Here is an 11,089-nt window from a genome sequence, read left to right as displayed (position 1 = left end):
GCTTGGCATCTGTATTCCCCCATCTCTGCTTGGTTCTCTATGCCTAATCTGCTCTTTTTATATCTCAAAGGTGACTGGCTTAAAACAAAGGCTACCATAAGGCCTCTTAACATAACAAAGAAAACCATTCCCAAATGGAATTATAACCACAGGTATAGGGGTTAGGGTTTACAACACATATTTTGGGGCAACACAACTCAATCCATAACAAGGCCCATTCCAGCTTATGTTAATGCAAATATTTTATTTTGCACTATTATGCTATTATAAAATGAAAACTCTGGGACAGTGCTAAATTGGTCAGAATGTGTACTAGTCCATGGCCGCACGAGGGCGCCTCACCAAAATCAAAACCAAACCTTTTGCCGTTGAGTTGATTCCGATTCATAGCGACCCTATGTGACAGAGTAGAACTGGCCCATAGGGTTTTTTAGGCTGTAATCTTTACGAAAGCAGATTGCCAGGCATTTCTTCTATGGTGCCACTGGGTGGGTTGGAACCACCAACCTTGAGGTTAGTAGTCAAGTGCAAAGCGTTTGCACTACCCAGAGTGGGTTCGAACCACCAACCTTTCAGTTAGCAGGTGAGTGCTTAACCTTTGCACCACCAGGGTTCCTTATAACATTTAAATCATGATGGTAAAAATCAATGCTGTAAGAACAGTGGCTCGTAATAAGCTTTTTAAGAGCAATTATATTTTAAAAACTAAGGTTTAAAGCTTGTTGTTGTTGTTAGATGCTATTGAGTTCGTTCTGACTCATAGTGACCCTGTGTACAACAGAATGAAACTCCGCCCGGGTCCTTCGCCATCCTCACAATCGTTGCTATGCTTGAGCCCATTGTTGCAGCTACTGTTTCGATCCATCCTGTTGAGAGTCTTCCTCTTTTTCACTGACCTTCTACCTTACCACTGGAAACCTTGGTGGTATAGTGGCTAAGAGCTACAGCTGTTAACCAAAAGGTTGGTAGTTCGAGTCCATCAGCTGAGCTCCTTGGAAATCCTATGGGGCAGTTCTACTCCGTCCTATAAAGTTGCTGTAAGTCAGAATCGACTCGACAGCAGTGGGTTTGGTTTTTTTTTGGTTTGGCTGCCTTACCAAGCATGATGTCCTTCTCCTGGGACTGGTCCCTCCTGATCACATGTCCAAAATATATGGGACGAAGTCTTGCCATCCTTGCTTCCAAGGAGCATTCTGGCTGTACTTCAGCTTAAATAATGCCATGTATGATTATTTCGTTTATGTGAATTTATGCTTAAATTAGTATATTTAAATATGTACATATACTAAACCAAAAATTAAATTAATTCTTTTTTGAAAAGAGAACCTTATTTTTGCCTCACCCAACTTACATGTATGCTCTCAAAAAAGCCTGCTAACTTCCAGGCTTCTGTGCTGCATTTGAGTGCTCCTGCTGTAGATGATTGTAGAAAGATAAGCAAACAAAACAGCAAGAATAATAAGGGTTCTGGCTTCTAAAGAAGCTAAAATCCCTAATGTTATGTCACTTTCTGTGGTGGTTGTCAGAAAGCAGTTACTCTGGTTACCAGTGCAGCCAAGGCTGTGGCTACTTTCTGTTCTGTATTTTGATCTGACATCTCTCTCTCTCTCTTTTTATTTTTCCATTTTTAATATCTAATATGTGCAACAAAACACTTCAACCACTTTTACATGTACAATTCAGTGACGTTAACAACAGTCACCATGTTGTGCAACCATCACCACTTTTCGTTTCCCAAGTTTTTCATCGCCCTTGACAAGAATTCTGTGCGGCTTAAGCAGTACGCAGCCCCGCACCCCCATTTCCCCTTCCCACCTGCCTGAGGTAACTTCTAATGAACTTTGGTCTCTATGCATTTTCCTATTCTGGATAGTTCATATAAGTGGGGTCATACAATATTTGTCCTTTTGTGTCTGACTTACTGACATCTCTCTTTTTAAAGTTACTCTTCCAGGATTAGGCCCCAAATTCAGAATAATACAATTGTGGAGGTATCTCGCACCCAAACCATCTTTGGTGAGCTCCTAGATGGCCACTAGCACCAAAGGCTTGCTTCCTCACTTCCTGACACACAATGTGGCAACACAAGCAAGGAAGTTAGAAATAATTAGGTATGAGAGGCATGCTTTATATGTTTGTTTTCTTCTTTGATGTAAAAATTTACATAATACATTTGTGTTGCATATTCTTAATTAGCTCAACAGTAAACTCTAGTATAGACTCACCATATGTGGGAAGCTGTCAAGTCAAAGAAAGAAGCTCAATTTCCTTTATTTTTAAAAATATTTTATTGAGTTTTTGGTACAAGTTTACACAGCAAATTAGGTTCCCGTTTGACAATTTCTATACAAATTGTTCAGTGACATTAGTTACATTTTTCACAATGTGTCAACACTCTCTTTAATTGTGTTTTGGTTGTTCCATTTCTTGTTATCTAGTTTCCCTGCTCCCTTATCTTCTCATCCTTGCTTGTAAACATTGACCTCTTGGTCTCATATAGATGGTTTTTTAGTACAGCACCATACTTATGGGTAATATCCTTTATTTTGTGTGCCACTCTGTTATTTCAGTAAACAGTGATCTCAGGGGATAGTTTCGGTTCAAGGTTTAGAGTATCTCAGGGACGATAGTCTTAGGGAGTCCTCTGGTCTCAACTGGTCCAGTAAGTCTGGCCTTGTTTAAGAATTTGACTTTTGTTCTACATTTTTCTCCCATTCTATCCAGGACCATCTATTGTAATCAACTGGTCAGAACAGCTGATAGTGGTACCCGGGCACCATCTAGTTCTTCAATTTACTTTAATGTTGTATAGGTAAAGTGATATGCTATGAAACTGTATAGCTTTTTAAACAGGGTAATAACATGTTCATGTTCATGTGTAAGGACTAATAAGGTCACCGTTAACAAACTGACTTCTAAAGATTTAATTGCTAACTTTACAATACTGCTGTTGTTTGGTAGTGATTATAGCACACTTTACAGGACAGATTTAAATACGCTGTAGACTTATCAAGGCCTCCTCTGTTCATCAGGAGCCCTGGTGGGGCATTGGTTAAGTGCTCGTCTGCTAACCGAAAGGTCGGTGGTTCAAATCCACCAGCCGCTCCTTGGGAGAAAGTTGTGGCAGTCTGCTTCTGTAAAGATTACAGCCTTGGAAACCCTATGGGGCAGTTCTACTCTGTCCTATAGGGCCACTATGGGTTGAAATCAACTCGACGGCAATGGGTGGTTTCTCTGTTCATAATACTTTCTTGTCCTCAGGGTAATCACAGACTAAATATATAGTTACAGGTAGGCCCACTCACTTATGTACTATTCCCTAATAGCATATTCCACTTTCCTCCATTCTGATACTTCTGATTACTATAATAAATAAACCAGAAAGACACTTATTGTCTTTCAATAGGTGGTTTCTGCTATAAATTACAGATAGAGCCCTGCCGTCCCATATAGTAGCTACTAGCCACATGTGGCTACTTAAACTTAAGTTTAAATTAATTAAAATTAAATAAAGTTTTAAATTTGGCTCCTCAGTCATCCTGGTCACATTTCAAGTGCTCAATGGCCACTCATGGCTAGTGGCTACAGTATTAGCCAGCGCAGACATGAAACATGTCCATCATTGCAGAAAAGTTCTGTTGGACAGTGCTGAGCTAGAGGGTGAGTCTTCTGGAAGGAACACCAAAGACAAAGAACAGTCTCAGGACCTCAGTCCGAAGGCAGGCTTCTCAGGGTAAGCTGATATGGTGCATAAAACTGACGGACTATTCCAGTGCACCTAAGACTCAGGATTTCCAGGGCTATTTTAGCCCACAGGCAGATGATGTCATGAATGGAGATAACTAAGTGGAAAACAAAATAGGACTGAGTAAAATTGGTAAGAGAAAATTAGTTGTGGCTACTTGTCTTAGAATTTTAGTGGAATTGTTTTTAATTTTCTATTTTTCGGACAGGCATATGACAAAGTTCTCTTTCTTTTTTGCTCCATTTCTAAACCTCAGTTGAGCAGGCTTTATCAGTGTTATCCGGATGAGCACATCGCTCAAAAAATTCATTATCAGTGGACCTCCAAACTAAACCTAAACTTTTAAACCAAAAGCATGATTTTTTTCTTGATTGGTATGCTATTTCAATTATCTTTTCTAAACTCATGGAAATAATAATATTGACTACTTCAGTTCATCCTATTTTAAATGAGCAGGAAACCAAATTCTTCAGAACACTCACCCACATGAACATACATCATTACTATGCAGAAATGCCTACAGTTTTCTGAATGCTACCATTGCGAGTGAAAACCAAAAAAACCAAACCCGTTGCAGTCCAGTCGAGTCCGACTCATAGCGACCCTATAGAACAGAGTAGAACTGCCCCAAAGGGTTTCCAAGGAGTGGCTGGAGGATTCTAACTGCCAACCTTTTGGTTAGCAGCCCAGCTCTTAACCACTGCTCCACTGGGGCTCCAAAAGTGTTCCACAGGAAGTTTTAATAAGGGAAATGAGTACAAACTAATGAATTCTCTGGAGAACTTAAGAACTGAACCTACAAGAAATGGAATTTAGGAGTGCTTTCTAAATGCAGGAAGCTAAAAAAAACTCTGCATTTTGTAAAGAACAGTGCATTATATTTTATTGACTCTAACTATAATGCATCTGTAAAACATCTATAAATGAAAAATAAGTTTCCATAAGAATCAATAATTCTTCCTTACAGGATATAAACGGATAAACCAAATTTGTCACCACAACCAATATCACATTTAAACACAAGTTTCACTTCATTGGTATGTCCAGTCTAACATTAAAGTGTAAAATAAGAGTGTACTTCGTATGTGGACACTGCCTACGAAGTCCTCCTACGAAACTGGTCTGGTATCTGTGAAGCAGGCAGTCATGAGAGGGTTATTGGCCATCCCATAATAGTTGTTTTTCAGAAAAGTCTACTCTTGCTACATTTTTGTTACAACTTTTACAACACTTCACCATGATTGGTTGATTCCCCAGGTTTCCTCTCTTCCCCTGGCAGGAGGTGGAGGCCTAGGTGCACTGACTCAGGAACTATCCCCTATATGACCTTTCTGGGATGGCAGTATTGAGCCATTGCCATTTTTTAGGGCTGAGTGCAATATTTTTAGAGCAGACTACGCAGGCATCACAAGACTAGCCTCTCCTCATTGATCATGTGTATGTATGTCACTCCTTATACAAGGAGCAAATCTGCCATAGTTCAGAGAGCTGGCAGCCTTAGGTTACAAGGCCTTGCCTGCCTCCCAGTTTGCAAACTGTGACTAAGCCTTTCTGTTCTTCCAACCCTGTGTCTGGCTGACTTCAATTTTCTAGTTTGCTGGACAAGAACCTATCAGTTGATGCCTTTATCTGCTCTATGGCTCTACGATAGTAAAGAATGTTACTTCCTAGCAGGCCAAGAACATTGACAAACTTTGGTAATTTTGATAAAAGTGGGATAGCCCTACAGATAAATACCACAGATGAAAACAGGTAAAGGCAAATTAGATGATCTGGTATCAGAGTGGAAACCCTGGTGCTGTAGTGGTTAAGAGCTAAAGCTGCTAACCAAAAGGTTGGCAGATCAAATCCCCCAGGCACTCCTTGGAAACTCTATGGGGCAGTTCTACTCTGTCCTATAGGGTTGCTATGAGTTGGAATGGACTCGAAGGCAATTTTTTTTTATATCAGAGTAGACATGCTGATTGGGCAGTAAAAAAAATTTTTTTTAGCATCCTAGAAGCAATAGAAAAAAATAAGGGCTGTATGAAGTCTTCCAACAGAAGTTAACTCTGGCACCAGTGCTTACTTAATATCTTATGGAACTGAATTTGCTGACCATACAGCAAGGAGGCTTCTGTGTGTTAATCGGTGACTCTGAATGTACCCAGCTAGGTAAGTCAAATAGGCCAAATTAAAACCAGCATGCGAAATATAGAAGCCCAGTGCTTTAGGTGTGGTGCCCTAGAAAGGGCTTTGAGTGCACTTGATTTGTGGAGGGATTGCAGCAGGACAGGGAAGGAGAGACAGCTGAACAAGGATACTGTCTCAGGTAATATCTAGAGTTGCTCTGATCCATAGGGGGAAAACCTGCAGTAGTCCTGCTTTGAAGCAGGGGACTCGGATTTTGTATCCTAGTATCAATGGCTGCCCTGAAGAGGGGAACAGGGGGAGGGCTTCCCAGGCTCCCATCAGGCAAGGATAAGTCACCAGGGAAGGTCACAGGTATAAGGGGCACTGGAAGTGAGACAGGACTAGGCTAGAGCAGGGCTGGTTGCACCCTTAGGCCCCCCTTCGCAAAGAGGCGGGCGGGTGGGGGAAGACAAGCAGGACAAAGAGTGGAGTAAACAACCTGGCCCATCCCCTGAAGATCAGAACAGAACACACAGGCCCCTGTGAGCATAGTGTACCAGCTAAGGGATGGTACGAGCTGAAATGTTGCAAATGAACTGTTATTGTAGCTATTGCAGGACTACACGGGAGCAGAGGGTGTGCAAAAGAAGTCAGAGAAACCACTATTTGTCCTTCCCGTCCCAGCTGAAGGGGGCCATGTGACAAAGAGACCCAGTGCCCCTGCGTCACATCCCATAATGAGTTATGTCAAGGGGAACCCAAGGACTTCCATCTTGAAGAAATCCTGCAAGCTCACCTGTATTTGCATAATCCAACCCCTTCTCAGGAATCTCTCCCTCCAAGAACCTCATGAATAAACATCAAAACCCCGCTTCCCCTCCTTCTTGAAACCCTTAAATACTTGGCTCACAGTCTCTCTGAAGGTTCTAGCCCTTACTGTCTCCTTCTGCTAGCTGCTGGCAGAATAAATTTGCTTGTGTGACTCCAGGCTGCCTCAATAGTCTTGGGTGGCACGAATCCAGTTGGGTTCAACCAAGGAAGGGGCCCTCGGTAACAGAAGCTATTACACCCAGGTTCATCGGATACATGAAATAGTTACCACTGAAAATGGGTTATCATGGGGTGTTGTTTGAAAATGCTCTCCCAATATAGGAAGCCAGTTTAAGGGAATAATAGCAGCATTAATATATAATGCTAGCAATGATTGTGTGTGTACTGTATAAATTAAGACTATGTTTAACTTCCACCATCAATTAGAAATTTTAAAAGCAATCGAGTAGGCAACAAATTCAATTAATGATTTTAGCACATAAATGCTATGAGATTGACTTTCTTTCAACCAAGACAGATCTTTAAAGGTTATCTAAATCAAAAGAAGAAAACAGTAAAGCAACCATTGTTCCAAATCTGATTGGGGACTCATTTTTTTATAATTCACAGACTCCTTCTGATAAAAAATGAACATTTCTGATAAAATGCTTAAGTCATTTTCTGATGAACTTTAATGAGATTAAACATGTTTTCTGGGAAACAAGTTACCCCCTGCCGTGCTGACTTTTAACCAGATTTTTTTTTCTTTTTGTACTCTAGTCTTACAATGATTATCTAACCCCTTCTCTTTTCCTATAAACTGCCCCTACCAGGAGTGAACTGGCTTGCAGAGGTCTTTTTCCTTGTATGCAAGACTGTAGTGTAACTGACAATACAACTATATTGTTTAAAAAGCTTTCTCAGCAATATTAAATGCCTATTTAAAAACCTTTTTTGCCTATTCAAAAGGTATATTGTACAATGAAACGGAGTGAGAAAACACAAAGGAATAGATGATCAAACCCGATTTACATGAATCAGAGATTTTAGCCAGTATCATGTTTTACTAACAATTTCAAGGACACAGGTAATTGTGAGACACAGGGGAAGCAGAAAGAGGTTTGGAACTGTCACTGCAGCCTCCCCTGCCCCCAGATCCTTTTTGGCTGCATTGGTTGCACTCAGGGCCCAGATTAACATAAGAGGTCTCTAAGAGGTGTGTAATCACATCCTTTATTCAGAAGGAGCTGTCTCAGTCATGAGACATTTTCATTTTCTACTCACATAGTTTACGTGACATTTTCCAGGGATCCATGCCCCACAAATCCATGCATTTCAGGCTTATCATAAGCAATGCTAGACCAGGTATATCCTGCTAGCCGCATTCCATAGATAAGGGCTCTTACTGGCAAATACCATTACTCTGTTTACCAGGTCTGCCATAAAGGATTCAACAAGGTCATCTGTCTACTTTCCTGTGCGGCTTCTCCTCTCCAAGTAACTGAGAAAATGGATTGCAAACCAGGGCTTCAAACCCCTGCTGAGAATTTGCATTTCCATCCCAGATATACTGAATCAGAATTTACATTTTAACAAGATGTGATTCTTACGTATTGTAAAATTTGAGAGCCACTGCTCTACTAGTGGTTCCCAGAATTGGTTCCTAACCAGCAGGATTTAGTAGTGCCTGGGAGCTTGTTACCAGTCAGTGAAGGCAACTGGTTACAGGAACTTGTTAGAAATGCAAATTCTCAGCAGGGTTCAAACCTTTCGTTCCAGTTGGAACCCCGGTCCCCTGTTGCAAACCTGATGCTTAATCCTTTTCTTCCCAGCTGGAAAATTACATATAATCTTAACTTTAAAGGGCATAATTTTGATTCCAAGCAAGCAGCTCGATTTCTATACTAAAAATTAAAGTTAAATTTGTGTACCTTTAAGATAATCTTGGGGTTGCAGTTGAAGCGTATCACAATTGAAGTGTGCTTCAATTACAGAAACTGGTATTAGTATTTATAATTTTTAAAGGTAAATCTAGATAACATTCTAAGTTACATGAATATATAGAAATGTTCCTACTTCCTTCTTAGTTCAGTGAAAGATACAAGACCAAATGGGCAATTCCTGCCCAAAAGCAAGACGAGAAGGCAGGAAGGGACAGGAAAACTGGACGAATAGACATGGGGAACCCAGGGTGGAAATGGGGAGAGCGCTGTCACATTGCGGGGATTGGAACCAATGTCACAAAACAATTTGTGCATAAATTTCTGAATGAGAAACTAATTTGCACTGTAAACTTTCATCTAAAGCACAGTGAAATTGAAAAAAATGTTTCTGCATCAACTGTGTGTGGATTTTTAAAGATGTAACATCTGACACATTTTTCTACGATTTAGCAATTGTATTTTATCTTTATTGATTTTTTCTTCTAATATTCTTAAATGTCTCTGAGAAGCTTATATTAGTATAAAACCTGATTAATGAGCATTTGCTTTTACAGAATCTATACTAGAATTGCCTGTAACATATGCCTGTATCTCATATATGAACAGTGATGATATATAAAGTGAATTCTACATTTTGACCCCAAGATGATTTCAAACAAAACCTCAAGATTTTGAATTTGCTCTCTGCCCTCCCCTTCTCCCCGTCCGAATCTGTGGAAATTTGGATAAGTATGTTGTTGTTGTTGTTGTTAGGTGCCGTCAAGTTGATTTAGACTCACAGTGACGCCATGTGACAACGCAGAACTGTCCCACACAGTTTTCTTGGCTGTAATCTTTACAAGAGCAGATCGCCAGGTCTTTTCTCCTGTGGAGCCACAGGTGGTTTCAGCAAACCCTTCAATAGCACCTACCACTGGGAAAATTTCAACACTGTGTTTTTAAAGACAATAAGGAATTATTGTTAAAAATTGGGAGGTTGATAATTATTGAAGCTGGGTAATGTGTTTATGGTAAAAATTTTCTGAATCAATTTTTTTAATTTTAAACAAATGTAAACAAAACTTTGGCTTAGAAATTTATCTTAAGGAAATAATCAGATAAGGCCAGAAAGCTGTATGTACAAGAATGTTCATCTCAGCATTGTTTGTTTTTTTTTTTTTAGGCATTTATTACCCATGCATCCTAAACAAAAAAATGTTACTTCAACAAGATAAAAAAGGAATCCAAGAGAGATGAGAACATGAGATACAAACAAAACAAAACAGCAGCAGCTCACAAGTGAAACAGCTGACAAGTTCAACTTCTTCTATGTTGAATGTACTTCAGTGAAAAAGGTTGGGAATCACCCTGAGTCCTGGGCAGGAAGATAGGTCTCTCTGGCCCAATTGATCCAAATTTCTACAGTTAAATACCCTGATGACTTCCCTGAGGCTGACTCCTGTTCTCAGTTTGCCAACCATGGATTTGGACCTTCTCCAGGCTCCCTTGGGAAGAGCTGCTCTTTCTGCTTGTTATTTTAAAAAATAACTATTTCTAAATTATAGAAAAGTTGCAAGAGCTCCTTTATAGCCTTCACCAAGATTCATCAACATTCAACAACATTCTGCCCCGTTTTTCTCTTTTTACACACACACACACACACACACACATTTTTCCTGAACCAGTTAAATTGCAGACATGATGCCCCTTTATGACTAAGTACTTCAGTATGTATTTTCTAAGAGCAAGGATATTCTCTTATTTAACTACAGTACAATGACTGAAATCAGGAAATAAATGACATAATACTATTACCTAATACTCCATCCTTATTTACATTTAGCCAATAGCAAGATGTCCTTCATGGCAAGAATTCTTTCTTCTTAACTAGGATCTAATTCAGGATCCATCACGCATTATGGTTAAGAGTTTATGGAAGATTTAAATTTTTTTATTTTTATGTAGCTGTATTTTCTATTTTCTGTATAATGAGCATCAATTCATCTGTGAATAGTGAAAAACAATTTTTCTAAACAGACAAGATAACCTCTCTTTTATACCTGAAGGATCACCATGTGGAAAAAAAAAAGGAATAGCAATTACTCTTCTGTTTAAAAAGAAAAAAAAAAGTACTGCTATCTACCATTAACCAGCTACTTTAAGTGATAATCACTTACTTTATCTTATTTAATCCTTAAGACAATGCAGTGATTTCGGGGCTATTACCCCCATTTTGACAGATGGGGCGGGGATAGGGTAGGGCTGAGGCTGATGAAGGAGGAGGGTACCTTGCTCGGTTACTAGTTAACTACTGGCAAAACCAGGATTCAAACCCAGGCCTCTCAGATCATAATCAAAAACCAAACCCATTGCAGTCGATTCTGACTCATAGTGACCCTAGAGGACAGGGCTGAACTGTCCAATAGGGTTTCCAAGGCTATAAATCTTTACGGAAGCAGACTGCCACATCTTTCTCCCATGGAGCGGTTGGTGGGTTTGA

General features: G+C 39.9%; 1 protein-coding gene across 1 annotated transcript in view; it reads right to left on the bottom strand.

Moving 5' to 3' along the window:
* Positions 1-273: 273 nt before the first annotated feature.
* Positions 274-11,089, bottom strand: part of PHF6 (PHD finger protein 6) — a 64,570-nt gene continuing 53,754 nt past the window's right edge. The window contains exon 11 of the mRNA XM_064277600.1: positions 274-9,540. The gene's annotated coding sequence lies outside the window, so the exon portion shown is untranslated. The remainder of the gene's footprint in view (positions 9,541-11,089) is intronic.

Source organism: Loxodonta africana, chromosome X (assembly GCF_030014295.1).
Source record: "Loxodonta africana isolate mLoxAfr1 chromosome X, mLoxAfr1.hap2, whole genome shotgun sequence".
NCBI classification, from domain to species: domain Eukaryota; kingdom Metazoa; phylum Chordata; class Mammalia; order Proboscidea; family Elephantidae; genus Loxodonta; species Loxodonta africana.
This window is presented reverse-complemented; position numbering and strand designations above follow the sequence as displayed.